The sequence below is a fragment of the Thalassophryne amazonica genome, chromosome 18 (assembly GCF_902500255.1).
Source record: "Thalassophryne amazonica chromosome 18, fThaAma1.1, whole genome shotgun sequence".
Taxonomy (NCBI): domain Eukaryota; kingdom Metazoa; phylum Chordata; class Actinopteri; order Batrachoidiformes; family Batrachoididae; genus Thalassophryne; species Thalassophryne amazonica.
The window spans coordinates 28,855,078-28,867,191 of NC_047120.1; the positions used below are offsets into that span (position 1 = coordinate 28,855,078).

Sequence of the window (12,114 nt, forward strand, 5' to 3'; positions counted from 1 at the left end):
AATACCTGTAAATAATCAGCTTTATTGCCAGTTATCTTCAGATAAGTCAGGAGATGGATACATGAACATTTCCAAGTCACTAAGTGTGTCTTGGACTTCATTTAAGTATGAAGAAATGCATACAGTATGGCACTCTATGTGTATGAGTGTGCCCCTGGTGGTGAAGGTAATGATGTAAAACTCAGGAACACAACAAATACAGTACATTTGAGAAGCTGTAATTTAGCTTCACCAAAGAAACAATTACTGCATTTTCAGAAGTATAAGTCACATTTATTTATTTTTAACTAGTTTGGAAGTCCCTGTGACAAATATACAAAAAACACCTGTTTCATAACAACAACAACAACAACAACGCCACCAAACAAAATAAAATGTAATAATAAAGTCCCTGATAATACAGAAAAAAGTGTAACACATTCCATTCCGATTTATACTCGGGAAAATACAATTTTTGGTCACTGTTGCTCTGTTGATGGGTTAACTGATGAAATCTGAATTCTTTCAACAGTATTTAATTGCACAACCTGTCTTTCAAAATGAGGATCAAAGAATTCAACACTACAAGACCATTGTGGTCAAGGCTGAAGTTGGCCTAAAACTGACCCCCGTTTCAAAACACCTGTACCTTAAAGAATCCCCACTGTGGCAAAGTCCAGCCTAGACACTAATGCACTGCCAGTGAACCTGCACACAGCACAGGTTCTGCAGATCTGCTGATCAACAGTTCTCTTTCACATTTAGCACAAAAGGAAAACAGAGCTAGCAGGCTGTGGGTTTACATAAAGTAAACAGACAGCATTGTGCCACGTCAGCAGACACACTCCAGGCTGTTCTGCCCAACTTCAGTCAGAAACAGAAAATTCCTCATTGGCCCGAAACGCGTCTTGCAAATGTTATTTATCTAGTACCACCACTTTCCACAAGCCAACCAAAAGTGTGATTAACTATTTGAGTTTAGGCTCAAACGTATCACAACCATGATCCAATAAAATTCCTGCTAGTCTACAAATGGTGATAAAAGTATGCAAAACTTATCTGTTCCAAATATGTTCAAAACCTTAGGGATTGGCATCATTCTTGCGAGTGGCTTTCCCGTTAACCAACTGACTGCATTAGCAGCGTATGCAAATCGACTGTTTGCACACTTAAATTTAACCTTTTCACAAGCATGTCAAAAGCTTTGAAAGAAGAAATGCTTTCACCAGTGTCTGTTTATCGGTCAACTTGTGAGCTGAATTTCTCAACAAACCAATCTTCACAGTATTATCTGAAAATGAAAACAATATTTTGGGGAGGAAACATAAAAAAAGGATTGGAGCCAAGAAATCCATAACTTGGACATGTTAATGGAACCATTTTCATGATTTCTGGTAAAACCGTTGGACCTATTCCAGCCTAATTTATGTCAAAGCCAGCACTTAAAAAAAAAAAAAAAGTGATAAACATCTCCCCAGCAACATTCTTGTATCTGGAACCTTGGTATTTCAGATCAAGACATATGGGTAGAGCTTATGAGTCATGAGGTCACTGATAGAGGTGTTGGCGAAGCTAGTACATGTGTAAAGGTGCCCTGACACGAGCATGAATTTGATTCACGCAACAGCACGACCTGTGTTGTGACGATCCCACCCACTGTGTTCACAGCTGGACGCCGTTCTTTGTTCTACCAGCTGCCATACACTCTGTGCTGGATGCTGCGTATACAAAATAATTATTTCATGGCTGATTAATTATTTTTTTCTGCAAATTGGCCATTGAAAACAGCTCTAATCACTTCCTGAATCACAGAGGAGGCTACAGAGGAGGCTGCAGCCGGAGCCGTTCGCACGTGCACCTAACAAGCTGCAGAAAGCATTTTGAGCCGTCTAAAAGGGTAATTATTTGACTTGTTTACATTGTCATGGATTGATAAAACAGTTGCATGTTTTTTCCTTCTTGTGTGCAGCTGTTAAAGTATGTTTATAACAGATTTAACTTCTTGTTATAGTCGCTGAGACGAGCTGCGCTCTGATGCGATCTGTTGACGTCACCACTCGCTCTGTTCACTTCTTGTTTACTCCACTTGATGAGCTGCACGTCGTGCTGGAGATTAGATTGCGCCACATAGCACGACATTTGTGCGTGAAAGATTTTTTGAACATTTCAAAATTTTCTGTGCACAATAGCATGCACCGACTCCCCTCTCGCGTCCTGTCTGCACCCGTTAAAGACGAGTTTAATCTCCACCATGACACAGGTTGTGCTGTTGCATGAATCAAAAGCATGCTCGTGTCAGGGCACCTTAAGAGAAACAAGGTCCAAGTCTTTTGGGTCTTGATGCTTCCTGTCTAAATATACAGTTGTCAATCGTGCACAAGTGACCAAAGGTGGATATCTTTGGCATGATATCTCTCTAGAGGACCGCTGAGTACTAATGGAACTATGTCAAGTGAACAGTTATTCAGGGAGCCTCCAATGAGACATTACTGCTTGCACTGAATGGGAGCATCAGTTTCGACATTCTGGCAGTGTGGTGTGCTTCCAGGATTATCAAGCACAAAAGTGCCTCAGAGCAAAGGACACCAGCAACTGTAAAAGGCCAAGGGGATGCCTGCATTTCACCTAGCTGCAGCACAAAGGGAGCCATTTTAAAAAGGTGGTGATGGACTGGTTGTCTGCCTGGGTATTTACCATGCAGGACCTAGGGTAGTTCTGTAGTACAATAAATGCACTGATGTGTCATTTGATTAGTGCTTTGTATGTCACATGACATGGATTATTCGTCCCATTTGTGTTGCATTGCATTTAGAGTGCAGCTTGGTTCCATTTAGAGTAAAAATTTGGTTCCATACGTTTGGTACCATTGCACTCTGCACACAAGCACACACGGCCTCGTGCACGTATGCGCACACGTGATCGCACACGCGTGTACGTCCTCGTGCGTTTTTTTGGTAGTATACGCATGGAGGACAACGACTCTTCCGAGACATAATTTGATCGAGCTAACTCACACTGCTAATTCTTGCAAGACACACACACCACATCCACCGTGCTGTCTGGAGGCTGTTAGCAGGAAGCAAAAATGAAAAGCTGGACTCATTTCTGACGTGATTTTTTTTTCGCTGCACTGAGGACATACACAGTCGACGGACCCGTTTGCGCATGTGTGTGCACGCGCACGCGGGGGACAACGACACGATGATTTGATTGAGCTAACTGACGTTGTTAATTCTCGTAACCCACACACAAAATCCACTCTGCTGTGAGCTGTCTGGATGCATGAAGACCTGTTCACACGAAATGCTGATGTGATATGTGGCTGGACTGAGGAACTACACAAAGTCTTTTTTTTAAATGGAAGTCCGAAGTCAGTGCACAGCATCAATGGACTACACATTACAATTTGGACTTTAGCAGCAGTGGAACACCACAATGTAAGTCCCATTTCTGTTATTTATAAATAAATAAAATATCAAATGACAAGGATCTATTTTAGATTAATGTTTTTTTTTTTACATTCTTTCAATGGAACGAATATTTAATTTGGTGAAAGTTGGAACAAACCATTCAACTGTTGCTGTTAGATCTCAGTGCTGTTTTGATACAGTGGATCATCATATTCTACTTGATAGGCTGGAAAATCATTTTGGGATTACTGGGAGTGCCCTTGCATGGCTGACGTCATACTTGACCAGTCGTTCTCACTGTGTTTTGTACAGTAACTGTTGTGTGGGCCGCTGAAGAGGAGGTACTGCTGGCCCACCACCACCAGAGGGCGCCCTGCCTGGAGTGCGGGCTCCAGGCACCAGAAGGCGCTGCCGCCTCACGAGAGCAGCCAGGGTGACAGTTGTCACCCATCACTGGACACAGCTGTTCCACTCAGCACGGAGGTATATCAGCAGGACGGCGTCTCCACCTCAGTGCCGAGATATCGCCTTGAGATAGAGGTAACCTTCTCTGCAGCATATTCTGTGTTATCTGATAATACTTGTTAAACCTTTCAGGACAGCTGACTACCGAAAGCCGATTGCTTGGATAAGTACTCACCTTCCTGCTTTATTGTGACGAGAGGTGGAGGCGGCTTCTCCCCTCTCCGTGTTACTGGGTGCAGCCGCATCCACACCTGTGTGTTTGTTGCTCTCTCTTGCCAGCAGTACCGGATCCGACGAGCGGAGGCAGTGGCCACCTGGGAATTCGGGACTTGGCGGTTCCAGTACTTCCAGGGTTCGGTGGCAGAAGAGATCTGGGTGGTTCCGGTTCGACTTGGACGGACGTCTCCTACCTTCGAGCCTGCCCACACGACACCAGCAGAATTCGGCTTAACCCCAAATTGTTGATTGTTGTATTGGTTGTGCTCGTTTCACAACAGTAAAACTTGTTATTTACCTTCTCCATTGTCCGTTCATTTGCGCCCCCTGTTGTGGGTCCGTGTTCCTACACTTTCACAACAGGATATCTCGGCCAGCGTCATGGATCCCGAGGGGCGTCAACCGGCTGTTGAACGGCCAATGGAAGAACAGGGCGCGTCGGCGTCTTCGGGAGGGGTAATCGGTGAGTTGCAGCGGATCCTCACCGCTTTCACCACTCGGATGGATTTAATGACCGAGCAGAACGTTCTCCTAAACCGCAGGGTGGAGGCTGTCGCCGCACAAGTGGAAGCGCGCCCTCCGGGCGCCGCTGCAGCTCTCCCTCCCGAGGACCCTGCGCGTAATAGTGACGTTCCACTGGTCGTTCAACGGCCCCTCCCTCCGTCCCCAGAAGCATACATAAGCCCTCCAGAACCGTACGGAGGCTGTGTGGAGACGTGCGCGGATTTCCTTATGCAGTGTTCGCTCGTCTTCGCACAGCGTCCCGTGATGTACGCGACTGACGCTAGCAAAGTAGCTTATGTAATCAACCTGCTTCGCGGGGAAGCACGCGCTTGGGCTACAGCGCTCTGGGAGCAGAACTCACGGCTCCTTCATACGTACGATGGGTTTGTGCGGGAGCTCAGAACGGTGTTCGATCACCCCAATAGAGGAGAGACCGCTTCAACCGTGCTACTGTCAATGAGACAGGGGCGTCGGAGCGCAGCTGCCTATGCAGTCGCCTTCCGCATCGCGGCTGCGAGGTCCGGCTGGAATAGCACTGCCCTCCGCGCCGCCTTTGTAAACGGACTGTCACTGGTCCTAAAAGAGCACCTGGTGGCGAAGGACGAACCGCTGGATTTAGATGGGCTCATCCATCTAGTCATACGACTCGACAACCGGTTAGAAGAACGCAGTCGGGAACGAGGCGAAGGGCGTGGCCAGGCACGCGTCGTCCCTCTCCCTTCCGGTTCCGACCCAGCTCCGCCCTCCCCACGCTCCCCTGTTCCTGTGCTCCGTGCGGCTACGGCTCCCCCTGCTGACGAAGCTATGGACACGAGCAGGGCAACATTTAGGGCACCTGGAGCACAAAGGAGGCGGGTCCACGGAGCTTGTTTTGTTTGTGGCTCGATTGAGCATCTTGCAAACGACTGCCCCGAGCGGTTAAACTCCAACGCCCCGCCCCTAGAGACTGGGCCTGGGGTGGGCCGAAACATTCACGTGGGACACACCCACATTGCCACACGACTCCCAGTCACGATCCTGTATGAGGATTCAACCCTGAAGGCCCCAGCACTGGTGGACACGGGCTCTGAGGGGAATCTGCTAGACAGTAGATGGGCCAGGGAGATAGGGCTCCCTCTGGTGGCTCTTACCTCGCCTGTACAGGTTTGGGCACTAGATGGCTCCCTACTCCCGCCGATCACGCATAAGACACCACCAGTAACTCTGGTGGTGTCAGGTAACCACCGGGAGGTGATCGAGTTCTTTGTGACTCAGGCCACCTCCCGTGTGGTTCTGGGTTTTCCCTGGATGTTGAAGCACAATCCCCGGATCGATTGGCCGTCCGGGGTAGTGGTGCAGTGGAGCGAGACCTGCCATCGGGAGTGTCTAGGTTCCTCGGTTCCTCCCGGCTCCCAAGCTAAGGAGGAGGTCAGAGTCCCGACCAATCTGAGGACGGTGCCGGCGGAGTACCACGGTCTTGCGGACGTGTTCAGCAAGGATCTGGCTCTCACGCTTCCTCCTCACCGCCCGTATGATTGTGCCATTGATTTGGTGCCAGGCAGTGAGTTCCCGTCCAGTAGGCTGTACAACCTCTCACGGCCGGAGCGCGAATCAATGGAGACCTACATCCGGGACTCATTAGCTGCCGGGTTGATCCGGAATTCCACCTCTCCGATGGGTGCTGGTTTCTTTTTTGTGGGTAAAAAAGATGGCGGGCTTCGTCCATGCATTGATTACAGGGGGTTGAACGAAATCACGGTTCGCAACCGATACCCGTTGCCCTTATTGGATTCAGTGTTCACCCCCTTGCATGGAGCCAGGATCTTCACCAAGCTTGATCTTAGGAATGCGTACCATCTGGTTCGGATCCGGAAGGGAGACGAGTGGAAGACGGCATTTAACACCCCGTTAGGTCATTTTGAGTACCTGGTCATGCCGTTCGGTCTCACTAATGCTCCCGCGACTTTCCAAGCTTTGGTAAACGATGTCTTGCGGGACTTCCTTCACCGGTTCGTCTTCGTGTATCTGGACGATATACTCATCTTTTCCCCGGATCCTGAGACTCATGTCCGGCATGTCCGTCAGGTCCTACAGCGGTTGTTGGAGAACCGCCTGTTTGTGAAGGGCGAGAAGTGTGAGTTCCACCGCACGTCTTTGTCCTTCTTGGGGTTCATAATCTCCTCCAACTCCGTTGCTCCTGATCCGGCCTAGGTGGCAGCGGTGAGAGACTGGTCCCAACCCACAAGCCGTAGGAAGCTGCAACAGTTCCTCGGCTTTGCTAATTTCTACAGGAGGTTCATTAAGGGCTACAGTCAGGTAGTTAGCCCCCTGACAGCCCTGACCTCACCAAAAGTCCCCTTCACCTGGTCGGATCGGTGCGATGCCGCGTTCAGGGAGTTGAAACGGCGCTTCTCGTCTGCACCCGTTCTGGTGCAGCCCGATCCTAGCCGCCAGTTAGTGGTTGAAGTGGACGCCTCGGACTCAGGGATAGGAGCGGTGCTCTCCCAGAGCGGGAAGACCGATAAGGTCCTTCACCCGTGTGCCTATTTTTCCCGCAGGTTGACCCCGGCCGAACGGAACTATGACGTCGGCAATCGAGAACTCCTTGCGGTGAAAGAGGCCCTCGAAGAGTGGAGACATCTGTTGGAGGGAACATCCGTGCCATTCACGGTTTTCACTGACCATCGGAACCTGGAGTACATCAGGACCGCCAAGCGGCTGAACCCCAGGCAAGCCCGCTGGTCACTGTTCTTTGGCCGTTTTGACTTCCGGATTACCTACCGTCCCGGGACCAGGAATCAGAGATCGGATGCATTGTCCCGGGTACACGAAGACGAAGTCAAAACGGAACCATCGGATCCCCCGGATCCCATCATCCCGGAGTCCGCTATCGTGGCCACCCTCACCTGGGACGTGGAGAAGACCGTCCGGGAGGCCCTGACCCGAGACCCGGACCCCGGAACCGGACCAAAGAACAGACTCTACGTCCCACCGGAAGCCAGAGCTGCAGTGCTGGACTTCTGTCACGGTTCTAAGCTCTCCTGTCACCCTGGGGTGCGAAGGACCGTGGCAGTCGTCCGACAGCGCTTCTGGTGGGTGTCCCTGGAGGCCGACGTCCGGGACTACGTCCAGGCCTGTACCACCTGCGCCAGGGGCAAGGCCGACCATCGAAAGACCTCAGGGCTGCTACAGCCGCTGCCCGTTCCACATCGCCCCTGGTCCCACATCGGCCTGGACTTTGTCACGGGTCTCCCGCCGTGCAAGGGAAACACTGTCGTCTTCACGATAGTGGACCGTTTCTCCATGGCGGCCCACTTTGTGGCCCTCCCGAAGCTACCAACGGCCCAGGAGACGGCGGACCTCTTGGTCCACCACGTCGTCCGTCTGCATGGGATACCATCAGACATCGTCTCCGATCGTGGTCCCCAGTTTTCCTCGCACGTTTGGAGGAGCTTCTGCCGGGAACTGGGGGCTACGGTCAGCCTCTCGTCCGGGTATCACCCCCAGACCAACGGGCAAGCAGAGCGGGCCAACCAAGAACTGGAGCAGACACTACGCTGTGTGACAGCCGCGCACCCGACGGCCTGGAGTACCCACCTGGCCTGGATCGAGTACGCCCACAACAGTCAAGTGTCGTCAGCCACCGGCCTCTCCCCTTTTGAGGTGTGCTTGGGGTATCAGCCCCCCTTGTTTCCGGTGGTTGAGGGAGAGGTCGGTGTGCCCTCGGTCCAGGCCCACCTACGGAAGTGCCGTCGGGTGTGGCGTGCCGCCCGTTCTGCTTTGTTGAAGGCCCGGACGAGGGCGAAGACACATGCAGACCGGCGGCGGGCCCCGGCCCCCACGTATCGTCCTGGGCAGGAAGTGTGGTTGTCCACCAAGGACATTCCTCTGCAAGTGGACTCCCCAAAACTCCAGGAACGATACATCGGACCCTTCAAGATCCTTAAAGTCATCAATCCCGCCGCAGTGAGGCTTCAGCTCCCGGCCTCACTGCGGATCCATCCAGTATTTCATGTTTCCCGGATAAAACCCCATCACACCTCACCCCTCTGCACCCCGGGTCCGGCACCACCTCCTGCCCGGATCATCGACGGGGAACCGGCTTGGACTGTGCGCCGGCTCCTCGACGTCCGTCGAATGGGCCGGGGTTTTCAGTACCTGGTGGACTGGGAGGGGTACGGTCCCGAAGAACGCTCCTGGGTGAAGAGGGGCTTCATCCTGGACCCGGCCCTCCTGGCCGACTTCTACCGTCGCCATCCGGACAAGCCCGGTCGTGCGCCAGGAGGCGCCCGTTGAGGGGGGGGTCCTGTTGTGTGGGCCGCTGAAGAGGAGGTACTGCTGGCCCACCACCACCAGAGGGCGCCCTGCCTGGAGTGCGGGCTCCAGGCACCAGAAGGCGCTGCCGCCTCACGAGAGCAGCCAGGGTGACAGCTGTCACCCATCACTGGACACAGCTGTTCCACTCAGCACGGAGGTATATCAGCAGGACGGCGTCTTCACCTCAGTGCCGAGATATCGCCTTGAGATAGAGGTAACCTTCTCTGCAGCATATTCTGTGTTATCTGATAATACTTGTTAAACCTTTCAGGACAGCTGACTACCGAAAGCCGATTGCTTGGATAAGTACTCACCTTCCTGCTTTATTGTGACGAGAGGTGGAGGCGGCTTCTCCCCTCTCCGTGTTACTGGGTGCAGCCGCATCCACACCTGTGTGTTTGTTGCTCTCTCTTGCCAGCAGTACCGGATCCGACGAGCGGAGGCAGTGGCCACCTGGGAATTCGGGACTTGGCGGTTCCAGTACTTCCAGGGTTCGGTGGCAGAGGAGATCTGGGTGGTTCCGGTTCGACTTGGACGGACGTCTCCTACCTTCGAGCCTGCCCACACGACACCAGCAGAATTCGGCTTAACCCCAAATTGTTGATTGTTGTATTGGTTGTGCTCGTTTCACAACAGTAAAACTTGTTATTTACCTTCTCCATTGTCCGTTCATTTGCGCCCCCTGTTGTGGGTCCGTGTTCCTACACTTTCACAACAGTAACACTACCTCTAACCTTAGTGACATGAAATTTGGGGTTCCACAGGGGTCTGTCTTAGGCCCCCTGCTTTTCTCCCTTTTCGTATAGCACCCCTTGGGCACATATTGCGGTAATCTCGTTCACATAAAATCCTTAGAAGATTGCCTTGCAACAGTGAGAAGTTGGATGTCTAGAAACTTCCTACTTTTAAACTCTGATAAGACTGAAATGATGGTTCTTGGTCCAGTGAGACATCAGCATCAATTTGATCAGTTAACACTCAGCCTCGGCTCATGTGTCATACATCACACTGACAAAGTGAGGAACCTTGGGGTAATTTTTGATCCTTCGTTGTCCTTTGGCCTCCACATTAGAAATATTACTAGGACTGCTTTCTTCCACCTGTGAAATATAGCGAAGATTCGTCCCATCCTGTCTATGGCTGATGTTGAGACCCTGATCCATGCATTTATCTCTTCTAGATTGGACTACTGCAATGTTCTATTTTCTATTTTTTATAACTTGGTATTTGACTTTGGATAATAAATTACTCCAGTGAGAGTAAACACACTTGGCAAACATGCAGCACCTGGACAAAAATTATGTCAAGGGCAGCTGCCACGTGTTACCGATTTCTCATCTGGTCACCATCTAACACAGAGTTGGATGATGATAGGTTGCTGAGGAACTGCCTCCCAGGCCCTCCTACTTCACATGAAGGCTGGAGCTAAATTAAGAGCAAATGTATTACTTACCAGCAGGCCTTAGTCAGTAATAATCCCAGCAAACCAAACAAAAATATATTCTACGTCATACTATCTGAACATGACACTGATCTCTATAAAATTCAATAAGAAACTACGTCACGTTATAGCATATCCTGTATTTTGATGGGGCATTTTTGTTTGTTTGTTTAAAGACGTGGCAGTTCAGGAAATTTTCCGAATGCGTTTCCCCCTTCACACAACATTTTAATGATGCTTGCATAGTTCCTTTAAAGTCGTAAGATAAAGTAAGACACATAACACAAAAATTCGAAAATAATGGTGGTTCAATTTGCAAAGGTAGGGAAACAAAAAATAATCATAGTTTGCATAACTGCTGCACGTTTTGTCGAGTATTTAGTTTACGCCATTTGCGCATCGGGTCACACAATGTGACAGGTCTCCCAATGTAGCATAACACCTGCGGTTTATTCAAAGGCTAGCGTCGCTTTTCGACAGCCTAGCTAACGTTACCAGGTGTCTGCTTTCTGTTTTGCTTTCTTAAAGTGACTCGGAAAATTATCACACCATCATTCTCAAATGTACAGCGGTGATACGAAAGCGAAAAGAGATATCACCTGCGATAAATGAAGCTATTTGGCGATCTTCAAGTCCAAGTGATGAATGAAGCCTGGTGACCGTCTGCGAGTGAGATTATCATTTTACAGGAGAGCGCCTCGTGGTGCTGACGTCACAGACACGCCTCTGCGATGGTGCAACTTCTCTGACGATTGCGCTGCTCGGTACGTCATTACTTACTTTAAACTTGTCGCTGCGACGGTGACAACAATTTATGAATAAAAACTTATGTACGACAGTGGAAATATGCGTATATTTTAGTGTGCACGATATAATTGTATTTTATGCATTATTTGACTAAATAAATAAATAAAAGAATTCTGAATGGTCTAAGAATTCACAACATTAATTCTACATTTAAAGTAAAATAGTTGAAAAAAGTTTCGATGGTCATGCACACGCTGTATTTCCTACACTTGCATGAATAAAGTGGGATAATTTTTTTCTTACACACTGTATTTCTAAAAGTCATATATTCTTACACATGTATTATTATCCATGTATATTCGTAGACATGCTTACGATTCTTCCTTTGCCATTCCAGTGATTTTCATTTGTTAGATTCGATTTTTTTTTTAACTGTCAATTTATGTGTGTATCTATATAGATAGATATACATGTACAAGTGTGTGTGTATATATATATACAGTGAGTAAAATAAGTATTTGAACACCCTGCGATTTTGCAAGTTCTCCCACTTAGAAATCATGGAGGGGTCTGAAACTTTCATCTCTCTACTGCTGCAAATAAGTATTTGAACACCTACCAACCAGCAAGAATTCTGGCTCACACAGACCTTTTAATTTTTCTTTAAGAAGCCCTCTTATTCTGCACTCTTTACCTGTATTAATTGCACCTGTTTGGACTTGTTACCTGTATAAAAGACACCTGTTCACACACTCAATCAATCACACTCCAACCTGTTCACCATAGCCAAGACAAAGAGCTGTCTGAGGACACCAGGGACAAAACTGTAGACCTGCACAAGGCTGGGATGGACTACAGGACAACAGGCAAGCAGCCTGGTAGAAGACAACAACTGTTATGATTATTTATTAGAAAATGGAAGAAACACAAGATGACTGTCAGTCTCTCTCGGTCTGGGATTCCATGCAAGATCTCCCTTTGTGGGGTAAGGATGATTCTGAGAAAGTTCAGAACTACACAGGAGGACCTAGTCAATGACCTGAAGAGAGCTGGGAC

At 49.4% G+C, this 12,114-nt stretch overlaps 1 protein-coding gene across 2 annotated transcripts in view; it reads right to left on the reverse strand.

The window, feature by feature from the left end:
• The window catches only part of oat (ornithine aminotransferase), a 36,305-nt gene extending 25,254 nt beyond the window's left edge, over nucleotides 1-11,051 (reverse strand). For both annotated transcript variants that reach the window (XR_004566452.1, XM_034193740.1), the window contains exon 1: nucleotides 10,911-11,051. The gene's annotated coding sequence lies outside the window, so the exon portion shown is untranslated. The remainder of the gene's footprint in view (nucleotides 1-10,910) is intronic.
• Between the last annotated feature and the right edge of the window lie 1,063 nt (nucleotides 11,052-12,114).